The 13998-nt window shown below is 40.6% G+C and overlaps 1 pseudogene; it reads right to left on the reverse strand.

The window, feature by feature from the left end:
• Positions 1-209: 209 nt before the first annotated feature.
• The window catches only part of LOC135556898 (zona pellucida sperm-binding protein 3-like), a 46874-nt pseudogene continuing 33085 nt past the window's right edge, over positions 210-13998 (reverse strand).

A 13998-nucleotide genomic window follows, 5' to 3' on the forward strand; every position in this document is an offset into this window, starting at 1 on the left:
ATTTGTTTGTAAAGAAGCTTAGCTACCACCTCTTGTTAAACTGCCAGAGTAGCTAGCAAGCAAAAAGTAGTACTTCATTTTACACCTAGTTACACGTTAAAAACCTCATGAACCAAAGACTCAGGACAAATTCCTTAAAATCCATATTTTTTTAATCATCCATAGTGTTTTTTCAACAGGAAAGTCAGTCCAAATGATTAAATAGGCCATCAGTCAGGAAGCTTTTCTTTGATTTTGAGAGGACCAATAGACACTTCTTGCTCCCACCGGAAACCTAGGAAGAGCAGAAAACCTTCCTGATTTGATTTATTAGGATACATAATACTAGCTGTTGCTGTTGGCTTACTGGGGTCCGACGTAGCAAAACAGAGAGCAAGTCATTTACGCAGAGGGTGCACTTTTTTCCAGCCTAGCACTAGAGATTGCAGCCAAGGGCTTACGTGAATCAAGTCTGTAAGTACTTGATTACGACAAAGGTGTGCACCCCAGGTGCACATTGTTGTCCAGGAATGACAAACACTGGACTGTCGTGCACATGTACCTGGATCCGGTTCCCTTCTCATGCCACAGTTTGTGTCACAACAGCCACACACCTGGTCTTTCTTACTGGCCTCGCGCCATCTATTGAAAAGAGAGTGTTGCATATAGTACGTACCCTGCCATATATACCCAGACTTACCCATTTGAGAAGGAACAAGCCTTGTTCTCATGATCAATAGGGGATGAAGCGGTTGTGGCTTTCAGGAGGCAGGTAACGTAAAGCTGTTGAAATTACATTTGTTGAAGTCTCAGCATCGGTACCACATAAGAATTAGTAGATTTCACACCAATTTAAAGCAACGTCATGTTGGCCACACTATACTTCATTTATGATTGAAGCTCAAACATGCCAATTCTATAAATTTGGACATTCCAAAGCTAATTTGCAGAAGATCTCAGGATTAACTACTCACTGAGCCAGTGTTCACAACATGAAACCTAAAGGCTTCGATCTGGAACTGGAGCGTGTCATCCGTGGTGCGAGGTATGAACTGGGACCTGGAGCCTGTCAGCATGGTGTCGACCAGACAACTGATGGCCACAAAATCAACATTAGGCTGCCTACACTGCTGAAACTCTGGAAGGATGCCATTCAAGATGGCTGTTTATCTGAAGTGTGGGCAGGTGGAGGGAATGGGAACTGCTTTCCTTATCAGATTATAGCAAACGATTCGTCCTTGAACTAGATCAAGTACCTTACAAAGGACACTCACCCACGGTTCTCGATGAAGGCATATCTTGGGACAGTGTTGGTGTTTGGGATGACTGTGGCTACACAGTTGTCCACAAAGACTCGGAGTGGCACATGGTAGAACTGGACGACAGAAGCTTCAAAGTTAATATTATCTCCAAGGACATACTCTTTGCTGGGTCTCTCCAACTGCCAGTTGTCTGCGAAGACAAGTTAACTGCCGTCATTTGGTTTTCTGGGGTAGCCACCTCATTCCAATTACTCAGTGGCGGTTACATTTCCCAACTGGGAAATGTAACTGGTGAGTGACGTCACTCAGGCCCCGAGTGTCTATAGTGTCTATAGGATCAATGACAATAAGGCAAGGACAAGCCGTTACTCAACAGTCATTAGCCTCAGGAAGAAGTATAGGAGCTCCTCTGCAACCTTATTGGAGGCATAGGGATTCCAGGTGGGCTTCACTGAACCGCTGTTCACATCATGCTTTCTGTAAAGGAGTCTCTGAAGGTGAAACCAGAAGTCCAAGGAAGTGTATTCAAAGTTGATTGAACTGACAAAATAAATAAAACTCCACAATGCAGGTGTAATAAACTTACCTTTGATAGTGGCACTCAACCCAGACCACCACTTCTCTAACAATGGGGCTGCTGCCCAGGGTGGCTGGTGTATAACGGAGTGTGAAGACATAGACAAGTGAATCCTCAGTCATCTGGAATCAGTGCAGCAAACTGCATTGTAAGAAAATCAATGGTAGTCATCCTTACAAAATCCTAATTCTAAAGGTCAATGTTACCGTTAGTGTGCTGCCACATCCGTGCAGCTCCGTGTCGAAGAACAGCACTTGAGCGGAAACATCCTCCCCGCTGGGTGAATGAGTTGGCCGATACCGAGCAGATCTCGCTTGACTTCCACACGAGCAGCAGTCTCCCCACATTGAACTGCAATGCTACTGGCAGGCACAGGAAGCGGTCTCTGCTCATCAATAGCCAACTGCACCTCTTTGACTGGATCTTCAGGATATCTCCATGTCAAAGGCTCATTGAAGGTCTGCTTTGACTGGAGGAAAGGGTTTTGAACTTGCGTCGGTCTCTGGACACTGGCGGGCCATTGCACAGGCCTTGGTTGAAAGCTCGTGGGTTCTGGTGTAGGCCTGTACTGTGGAACAAATCTCCCAGGGGCATGGGAAGCTTGACTGTGTGATTCTTGGCCCCGAAAATTCTTCTCAACTTTAGCTAAACAGCTAACGGTAATAAGCAGAAGGATTTTAAAACAAAATTCCATTGTTCTCTATTTTGATCACGATTTGTTTCTTTTCCCTCTACTTTATATATTTCTTGACAATTCGTATATGTTAACAACAACCACAATATTACTGAACTGCCATTTTGTATCCCTATGTCTTAGTTTGACCACCCCTTGTTTGATTTACAGAATGATCTTCCACACATGTTACACAGCTGCACTTGACTAGAATCAGAACTGAATGTGTCTCAATACTTTAAAGCCGGGCTCTCCAAATCTATTCCTGGAAAACTCCCATCCAGTAGGTTTTCAATCCAACACTAATCAGGCACACCTGATTATAATAATAAGCTTGTTGATCAAATGAATCAGGTTCAGCTGGGGTTGGAGCGAAAACCTACAGGAAGTCACTCTCCAGGAACAGGGTTTTAGAGCCCTGCTTTAAAGTATCTTTTATAACAGGGATGGGCAACTCCAGTCCTCGGGGGCCTGAGTGGCGTCACTCATTTGCCCCAGCCCCAGCTAACACACCTGATTCCAATAATCAACCTGGAGATGGACTCTGAAGCACCAGCTGCCTCCACAAGCAAAGATGCACATGTAATGTCTCCCAATGTTACCCCCTCCTATTCCCACACTGATGTTATGGAAGGGCCTGCCACTCCTCACACAAAGGGCTGCACCACACCACTAGACCTACTGCACAATGCCGGCGCCAAAGAGCAAATCAAAAAGTGCAGCTCACAGCCCCAACAAACACTACGTCTGAGAAAGAGACTGAAGAGATGTAGACAATGACTTTGAGAGGAAGGTGTAAAAAAAGATCTTAGAGCTAACTCTGGAAAGACTGTTGTGACACAAATAAACATACCATTGATGTACTTAAAGGACAAATTATTGCACTGTAGTTCATGTTTACTGTAAAAGGACAAGTTTAGGCGTCAGGATATTGACTGTAGTGAAGCATTGACTGTCGTCTATTAAAATGTTTGCTGAAAGTCCTCAGCATTGTTAAGAGGGTTAGTCAAGTATGCTCAAGTGTTGAGTCATTTGCATAAGGCAGCTATAAAAGCTTGTTGTGGGATGGAGTGTAGGTCTGTTCACTAATGTTATGTTCCTAAGGTTGCCTATTTTAATTTGGCTGGTATCTCACTGCATGGATGATGGATCTCCCCGTTTTGTGCCAGAGATGACTATCCCACACTCTGTATGAGACAGTTTTAGTTCTATGTATTATTTACTTTAGGAGCTGATCATCAGTAAACCACCTGAACGAATATCCTTGTTGTGGAATCAATTCGTACGCATGAACATTACAATATGCTTTTAGACAGCTTTTCACCTATTCAGATATTTGTAAGCAGGGACATGATCAGTATGGACGCCATCCAAAGAACATGTGCTTAAATCAGTTATGTTGAATGCATTCACAAACTTATTTTTACCTCAATTCAATACTTATTTCAGGTTAATAAAGTTTTTCAGTAATACGAAGGCAGACTATAGTTCAGAGCTTGGTCATGAAGAGGGCACAACAAAGCTTATTTCCCCTCAGAAAACGAAAATGATTTGGTATGGGTCCTCAGATCCTCAAAAGGTTCTACAGCTGCAACATCAAAATCATCCTCACTGGTTGCATCACTGCCTGGTACGGCAACTGCTCGGCCTCTGACTGCAAGGCACTACAGAGGGTAGTGCGTACGGCGCAGTACATCACTGAGGCTAAGCTGACTGCCATCCAGGACCTCTACAACAGGCGGTGTCAGAGGAAGACCGTAAAAATTGTCAAAGACCCCAGCCACCACAGTCATAGAATGTTTCCTCTGCTACTGCATGGCAAGGGGTACCAGAGCACCAAGTCTAGGACAAAAAGGATTCTCAACAGCTTTTACTTCCAAGCCATAAGACTCCTGAACAGGTCATTAAATGGCTACCCAGACTATTTGCATTATGTTACGCCACCCACCCCACCCCTCTTTTATGCTGCTGCTACTCTCAGATAAGCCATTACATACAAAATTGTTTAACTATTTGTCATAAACTGTCAAGCATAGTTTTACACATTTCTATTAGACCTTTTGTACAAAAACGTGAATTGATGAATTGTGCAGGTGAAATTGACACTCACTCATGAAGGAATGTAAAAGTGTTAATTCAACCAACAATCAACCAGTTGTCTAAATTGCTCAAAGGTGCATCTCATGAAGAATCAATTGGCAAGCATATATAGACAGACCACAACAGAGTTGCAATTTTCCAATAATGGATGGACCAGGAAATGAACAGGGTCAACAGCCAAGAGGAGGAGGAGGAGGAGGAAGAAGGAAGAGGAGGAAGAAGGCAGAAGGAAGAAGGAAGAAGAGATGAAGAGATGAAGAGGAGGAGGAGGAAGAAGAAGAGCAAGGATGCGTGGTGGAAGGCAAAAAATGTTGTCAATCATGGCCTTACAATGGCTGAGGCGGGTCGAAGGGTGCAGCCGAATATTGGGAGATCAACCGTGCCCTCAATAGTTCAAACGTTTGAACAGGTATGTCCACCAATGTACAGTGCACTGTTACTGTATATAAGCAGTATACTGTACACTTCCTACAATGCTTCATATTAGAGTAGTCCACTTGTATTTCACACATACAGAAATATACTCTATACAGATACATACTGCACCTTACATGCACCCACCTGTATGTTTTACAGTAAAATGTGTGTTCACAGTTTTTGTCCATGTGAAAGTGTGTCTTGCATCACTGCATTTTTTTTCCCAACTTAGGACTGCAAGATTACCTCAAACCGGTGGCAGAGGACGCCTTTTCACACCTCAACAGCAGGATGCTATTTGCACCATGGTCCGAGCAAACAATGCCATGAGACTCAGGGAAATACAAAGGACCATTATAGAAGACAATGATGTCTTTGAAAAACATCCATACGGTTAGCATCTCAACCATCGACAGGGTGCTGCATAGAAACCAGATGAGTATGAAACAGCTGTACTGTGTACCATTCCAAAGGAATGAGAACAAGAGTTAACTTCTTGGATATAGGGGGTGCTATTTAAATTTTTGGATGAAAAACGTTCCCATTTTAAACAAGATATTTTGTCACAAAAAGATGCTTGTCTATGCATAGAATTGACAGCGTTGGAAAGAAAACACTCTGACATTTCCAAAACTGCAAAGATATTGTCTGTGAGTGCCACAGAACTGATGTTAAAAAAACAGATAAAAATCCAATCAGGAAGTGCCACATTTTTTAAAACTGCCTCATGCCAATGACTCCTTATATGGCTGTGAAGGAGCTAGGCGTCAGCTTACGTTTTCCATGTTTTCCCCAAGGTGTCTGCAGCATTGTGACGTATTTATGGGCATGTCATTGGAAGATTGACCATAAGAGACTACATCTACCAGGTGGTCACTTGGTGTCCTCTGTCGCAATTATTGCGTAATCTCCAGCTGCAGTATTTTTCCGTTTGCTTCTGATGAGAAGCCAACTGCCACCACTGATAGATTATCGACTAGATATGTGAAAAACACCTTGAGGATTGATTCTAAACAACGTTTGCCATGTTTCTGTCGATATTATGGAGCTAATTTGGAAAAAAGTTTGGCGTGTAAGTAACTGCATGTTCCAGTCTTTTTCTTAGCCAAACGTGATGAACAAAACGGAGCGATTTCGTCTACACAAAAAATATTTTTGGAAAAAATGAACATTTGCTATCTAACAAAGAGTCTCGTCATTGAAAAAATCTGAAGTTCTTCAAAGGTAAATGATTTTATTTGAACGCTTTTCTTGTTTTTGTGAAAATGTTGCCTGCTGAATGCTAGGCTTAATGCTATGCTAGGCTATCAATACTCTTAGACAAATGCTTGTGTAGCTTTGGTTGAAAAGCATATTTTGAAAATCTGAGAACAGTGTTAACAAAAGGCTAAGCTTGTGTTTGAATATATTTATTTAATTTCATTTGCGATTTTCTTGAATAGGAAACGTTGCGTTATGGTAATGAGCTTGAGGCTATGATTACGCTCCCGGATACGGGATTGCTCGACGCTAGAGGTTAAGGAGCTACGGTACCAGTATGTACAGGTAAAACATATATCTATGTAACTACTTTACAGCAACATTGTAGAGTGATACATAGTACAGTAAGCATAAACTGCACACATTTCCATTGCTGTGGGAGGAACATGCAATATTTGGACATTTTATGTCACTCTTCCTTACCAAAACAAATTCAACTGTGTGTTCTGGGATATAGCGTATAATGGAGTTTGAATCAAGTGAACCCTCTCACAACTTTGTATACGTGGATGAGGCTGGCTTCAACCTGACCAAATGCAGAAGGCGGGGTCGGAATATCATCGGTCACAGAGCTACTGTGGATTTGCCAGGCCAACGGGGAGGAAATATCATCATGTGTGCTGCTATTTCGGAGCATGGTGTACAAACCCATATCCCCCTTATAGGGCCATACAACATCCAGCATCGACTCAACTTTTTATAGACTCTCTACTGGGCTCTCATCCCTGATGGTGAGAGGGGTCTGTTTATAGAGGATTTGCCAAAGTATGTGGTCATTTGTGATAATGTGAGTTTCCATCGATCATAAGGCAATGGTTTGTTACCCACCCGATGGATGCTCCTAGAATTCCTCCCACCTTATTCACCATTCCTTAACCCAATTGAGGAGTTATTTTCAGCATGGAGGTGGATGGTGTACGATCGTCAGCCACACACACAGATGTCCTCACATGCTGCATCCATTGCAGCCAGCAGGGTCATCACAGTAGACGCCTGTAGAGGATGGATAAGGCATTCCAAAATATTCTTTCCACGTTGCATTGGAAGGGAAAATATCCGGTGTGATGTGGATGAGAATATGTGGGCCGACAGACAGGAACGTCTGGATGTGTAGAAACAGCACAACAGTGCTGCGGGCAAAGTTGTGCCTTAGGGGTGGTTTCCTGTGTTTCTTTTCTTTTTGCCCCTTGGGTTGTCCTGTCTCTTTCAATCAATAACCCACATACAGTAATATGTAAATAGTACTGTTGAAATTGATATATGCCATAGAAGTACAGCCTTGTGCATTTTCAATACAGTAAATGTCATCCAAACTGTAGCTTAAGTTTACATCAGGTAATACTGTCAAAGTACACAGTTACATTGACAACATGCCTAAACATTTTGACGACCGTGTTCGTGAACAATGACTCAATGACTCATTCTGATGACACTGACATGATCATTGGCATTAATATTTACTTTTGAGAGATGTACTAAGGATTTTTAGTGACTGACTAGCTTTAGAAACATATATATATATTGTATATTGCAGTTTGTACAAATTGTTCTGAGAAATGCACTTATTATTTTGCACATGTTAGGGATGATGTGAAAAATGCACCAAAGCAACTGAGAAACTGTAACATCAGATACTGACTGGTTTTCTGATCCACTCCCCTGCTTTATTTGTATTTTTATATATCTGTGACCAACTGATGAATATCTATATTCCCAGTCATGTGAAATCTCTAGATTAGGGCCTAATTCATTTATTATGAACTGTAACTCATTAAAATCTTTGAAATTGTTGCATGTTGCGTTTATTTTTGTTCAGTGTACAATAACAATGACTCAAATGACAAAATACATGATTGACCATTAATTACTATTGGGCACAAAATATTCAGAAACACAACTGTCACACCCTGACCATAGTTTGCTTTGTATGTTTCTATGTTTTGTTTGGTCAGGGTGTGATCTGAGTGGGCATTCTATGTTGTGTGTCTAGTTTGTCTATTACTATGTTTGGCATGACATGGTTCTCAATCAGAGGCAGGTGTTAGTCATTGTCTCTGATTGGGAACCATATTTAGGTAGCCTGTTTTGTGGGTGGTTGTTTCCTGTCTTTGTGTTTGTTGCACCAGATAGGGCTGTTTCGGTTTTTCCACGTTTTATTGTTTTTATGTGCATGTTTAGTTTTCTTATTAAAAAACATGAACTTCAACCACGTTGCATTTTGGTCCGCCTCTCCTTTCCAGGAAGAATCCCGTACCAACAAGTTTGTAGAGTCAGAAGCTTGATGTAATCATAGCGTGCTAAGAATATGGGACCAAATATTAAACTTTTGACTACTTTAATACACAAGTGAATTTATGGTCACCTAAAATGGGGAGCCTATGTACAAAAAGTGATGTAATTTTATAATTTGTTCACCCGATATGGATGAAAATATCTCTAAATTGTAGCTGACAGTCTCCACTTTAACCTCATAGGCATTGTATTATTTAAAAATGTGGGATTACAGAGCCAAAACAACGTGTCACTGTCGCAATACTAGTGGAGCTCACTGTATATCTGATTATATGGCACCCTAAGAAGTGATGATATTTCAACGGAGGCAGATTTTTAATCATGTGTTTTTATAGACATATCTTTCCTCAAATCTCTCTTGCTAGAACTTTTCACTTTTAGTCTTTGACTGGAATTCATTTTAAACTTTGTTTTCCCTCCCCTGTGGTTTCCGAAGTAATTGTCTAACTTTTTCCACATTAACAAGCTGAGGTTCTTAAAAGTCAGTGCTTGGGAATTTCTGTGTGCAGGCTAGGTCTTCATTCCAACTTCCACTACCTTCAATTTATGATGATTTAATAGGCGAATCCTTACTTCAGATGTGCATGGAGAGCTCAAATGTACAGGCTTCTTACAAATCAAGATTCTTACCTTAGTGGGTGTTGGATAGGGGCTCCACAGGACCAGTTTAAAAAGCTACCACGGTAATACCATTGCATTAAGGCTATTCCAAATATATGGCACATATTTAAGGAGAAGATAAGGACATGAGAGTAGACTGCAGCCATGTGTCATGACGTTGGCCTGGGGGTAGGTTTATGACAGTCATAAATACCTCTTCACCCCTTTTTCCTCACTCTACACTACTGATGTTACATTTGCAACCCCTTGGTTAACTTCTTGCGTCGAGCAATCCCGGATCCGGGATCCTATTTATAGCCTCAAGCTCATTAGCATAACGCAACGTTAACTATTCATGAAAATCGCAAATGAAATGAAATAAATATATTTGCTCTCAAGCTTAGACTTTTGTTAACAACACTGTCATCTCAGATTTTCAAAATATGCTTTTCAACCATAGCTAAACAAGCATTTGTGTAAGAGTAGTGATAGCTAGCATAGCTATAAGCCTAGAATTCAGCCAGCAACATTTTCACATAAACAAGAAAATCATTCAAATAAAATAATTTACCTTTGAAGAACTTCAGATGTTTTCAATGAGGAGACTCTCAGTTAGATAGGAAATGTTCAGTTTTTCAAAAAAACCTGTATCCAGTTATAGCCTCAAGCTCATTAGCATAACGTAACGTTAACTATTTATGAAAATCGCAAATGAAATGAAATGAATGTGCTAGCTCTCAAGCTTAGCCTTTTCTTAACACTGTCATCTCAGATTTTCAAAATATGCTTTTGAACCATAGCAAAACAAGCATATGTGTAAGAGTATTGATAGCTAGCGTAGCATTTAGCGTAGAATTTAGCGGGCAACATTTGCACAAAAAACAGAAAAGGATTCAAATAAAATAATTTACCTTTGAAGAACTTCGTATGTTTTCAATGAGGAGACTCTCAGTTACATAGCAAATGTTCCGTTTTTCCTGAAAGATTCTTTGTGTAGGAGAAATCGCTCCGTTTTGTGCATCACGTTTGGGTACCAAAAAAAACAAAAATTCAGTCATCAAAACGGCAAACTGTTTTCCAAATTAACTCCATAATATCGACTGAAACACGGCAAACGCTGTTTAGAATCAATCCTCAATGGGTTTTTCACATATCTCTTCATTGATATATCGTTCGTGGTAGTCTACTTTCTCCGGTGCATCGCTTGGAAAAAGACGTGCAGTTAAAGATGACGCACCAATTTCGATGGAGGACACCGGGCGGACAACTGGCAAATGTAGTCTCTTATGGTCAATCTTCCAATGATATGCCTACAAATACGTCACAATGCTGCAGACACCTTGGGGAAACGATAGATCGGGCAGGCTCATTCCTTGGGCATTCACAGCCATATAAGGAGACAATGAAAAACAGAGCCTCAAAAATCCTGCTCATTTCCTGGTTGAAGTTTCATCTTGGTTTCGCCCTTAGTCATTATTGGATAAAAAAAAATGTGCCCGTTTTAAGCCCAATATTTTGCCACAAAAAGATGCTCAACTATGCATATAATTGACAGCTTTGGAAAGAGGACACTCTGATGTTTCCAAAACTTCAAAGATATTGTCTGTGAGTGCCCCAGAACTGATGCGCCCCCATAGATGTAACAGGTTAACATAGAGATTCTGGGAACATCAGAAGGTGGGGGAAATTAACTATATTCTGGTAATCTGACCAATTGAACATATGCGGTGGTACTTAATGAATATGATGTCAGTTCGGTTGTCATCTGAGACATTCTCATCAATGATTAGATGACATAAACTCTACAGTGGAAAGTCTACACATCAGAGTTATCGGATTCACATGGAATTGATGTTCAATTTAAATGTTTGAATGTGAAATTATTCGTGAGGGGATGAAATGTGATTTTAGCTTCTGAAATGTGAGATTTGGGTTTTCATACGGTTAGGGTGCGCCCCTGTGAAGGGACATGGGCTATAAAACAACAAATTTCAAACACGCCCTCCTCTCCCTTCCTATATAAAGCCTTGACGACAATGTAACCTCCTGTTCCGAGGTTGTGAGGACGACGGTCCGATGTCAGAATGGTTCAGATAATAACTACAGAACGAAGCCAACATAAGCATGAGCTTTGGTTGCGAATGGTATGAACTTTGAACTCTTATTCACTACAGAAGTGACACCTCCTAGCCGTTGAGTTAGCAACAGCAGCTGCAAACACAGGTTAGGAAGGAACAGACAGAGTATCCCATCTACCACACAACGACGTTACTATAACGTATGCAATTTACCAGCAGAGACATTCTTCAAAGGACAAAGGACTCGGTTGGGCAACACAGCCTTCCACCAACCTACCGAAGCTCAGCTCTGAGTAAATATTTATTGTATTTTCCTATTCCAAATGGGCGGTAATTTAGAATGCATAAGATTCTGTATTTACGATAGCACTGCTTCGCCCTTTGTTCCTCAGTCTTCCCGCTCTTTCACTCAAACCCAGCCCTTTTCTTTTCTGTAACAAGCTGTCATATCTGTTCTGCCTGCTAGGAACGTTTTCCTTTATGACGTAATTTGTAATTTGTTTTGATTTAATTATGTGTATGTGCAATTCTGCGTGATTAATAAATAATTCAACCCAATTTTGTATTGCTGATTCAACTTGTTAGCCAGGGTTCGTGCAGATAACCAAGAATTTACAACTTTCAGATGAGGCTGAATTAAGGTGATGATTAATATTGACTGCTATTGATGTAAAATATTACTAGGTCTATAAAAGTTTATTCGACAGATAACAGCTCTATAAATATTATTTTGTGGTGCCCCGACTATAGTTAATTACATTTACATGATTCGCTCAATCAGGTAATATTAATTACGGAGATATCATATCATGTCATATCACTTAATCCAGCATAGCCAAAAACACGACACATGTTATGAAGCCATCCTTGTATGACTGTCTTTTAAAGGGGCCAAAATCAGGCAGACATCTCTAACCTTATCACAAAGCATTGGATAAAGGCTTATGGTAAGGTATAATTAATTCTCACAGACCTTTGGTCCATTTACTTGCTCCACCATCAAATAAAGCTACTGTAATAACAGGATTTCACAGTCATTATCTGGTCCAGACATGCCGAATGGTACTGCTAAGACTTACTGAGTCATTGTTTTCTGGCTGATTCAGCACTGTGGATTTCTTTGATTCCTAAAGGGAATGCCATCCTGCAGCAGCAGCATTTTCTTATTCAGTGAACCTTATTGGTCTAATAACAATAAAAGTGGAACATAATAATGTTTTGATTATAAAGATCTGATTAGATTGTTATTTATTTATATTCTGTACCACTGTTATTTGTCCTTTTTTATTCACCACTCACATTCCATGAAATGAAACCAGTTCATATTTAGCAGCAGTAATTACAAGTGTTAGCTTCATTCAACTTTGTGATTGGTAGGGGTGTGGTGCTGTTGAGAATATACTTTCATGTGCCTATTTTAATATTTTTCTGGGTTGGAATTTATGAATCAGGCTGACACATGGCTATAGATGAAAGCAAGCATGTCCACGCATCCAAGTACACACACAGGCCCATCCTTTCACTGGTTTATTGAACTTTTGTTGAGGCGATTATTTTTCAAATATCTCTAACATATTATTTCTGCTTTGCGGAATTGAAACCTGCTGTAGATTGTCAAGACTACTGACTCTCATTATAGTGCCTGTTAATGGCCTTTTAATGCTGCATTCTTTTGCTGGTCTCCCTTGGCTATGGAGGTTGTGGGGGTTGGGGGCTTTGATTCTTTGACACAGGTGTTTGGAAAGGGTAGCCAGTATCCCTTGTTTGGCTTAGGGACAGATGGCCAGGCTTTAAGTCTGAGGCAGACCATCCACCCCATCGTTAGCCCCTTGCCCTGGCCAACAGGAAATGCTCCCTGGGTGGAGAGAAAACAGGCCCTGGGCAGATGGAAGGCTCGTGTACAGATAGATGTAGGATCTTAATTTGATCACCCTGTTGCAGGACATTTAAAATGTGTAGTGTATTTGAAGTTTAAAAAGGCTTCAGAAATGTGTAATTTCCACTTTTAAATGTCTTACTTGATTTACTCTTATGAAAAATGTATCAACCCTTACAAATATCTCCATTAATTATAATTCATATAACAATTCACATTTCCTGTTGCAGCAGGATAATAATCCAAACTGGCTCAAATTAAGATCCTACATCTGTAAGGCTTTGATGGTGCAGCCTGACTTAGCCTAGCCTAGTCCCCTTACTTTACAGCCTCTAAGGCATCCAGGCACTCATGACAACATTCATTGCCGTGGAAACTTGGATTTGGTGTTTTAATTATCTGCTCTTCTCCTCAGCTGGCATTGTAATCCTTCTCAGCCTCTTCCTTCCTTCCACAGTTTTGATCACAGCACACTTGAGTGCAACACAACACAGAACAATTACATCTGTGGGGAAAATAGGGATGAAAAAAAGAGAAAAAGAAATGGTGTTTGTGTTCCTTCGCTGTCAGGGAGTGTGAAAGGAGTTATGAAGCTGTTTGTACCGCATGAAGCGTGCTGTTGTTATTTCCTTCTTGGTAATTAAGCTCCAGACTCATAAGTGTCATAGGCTTGATGTGTGAGTGTTACAGAGATGGTGCTACTGTTTGTTAAATATGCTAATTAGCGTCCTTTAAAAATGTTTTATTATTATTTATTACAAAAAAACACAAGGAAGGGGTAACATTAAAGTATTAGAACATGAAGGACAAACACTACAGCATCAAGACACTATCAAACATGTATCAGTCTTTCCGCAACAAAGGCATCCTTATATGTCAGGGTG

Source organism: Oncorhynchus masou, chromosome 15 (genome assembly GCF_036934945.1).
Source record: "Oncorhynchus masou masou isolate Uvic2021 chromosome 15, UVic_Omas_1.1, whole genome shotgun sequence".
Taxonomy (NCBI): domain Eukaryota; kingdom Metazoa; phylum Chordata; class Actinopteri; order Salmoniformes; family Salmonidae; genus Oncorhynchus; species Oncorhynchus masou.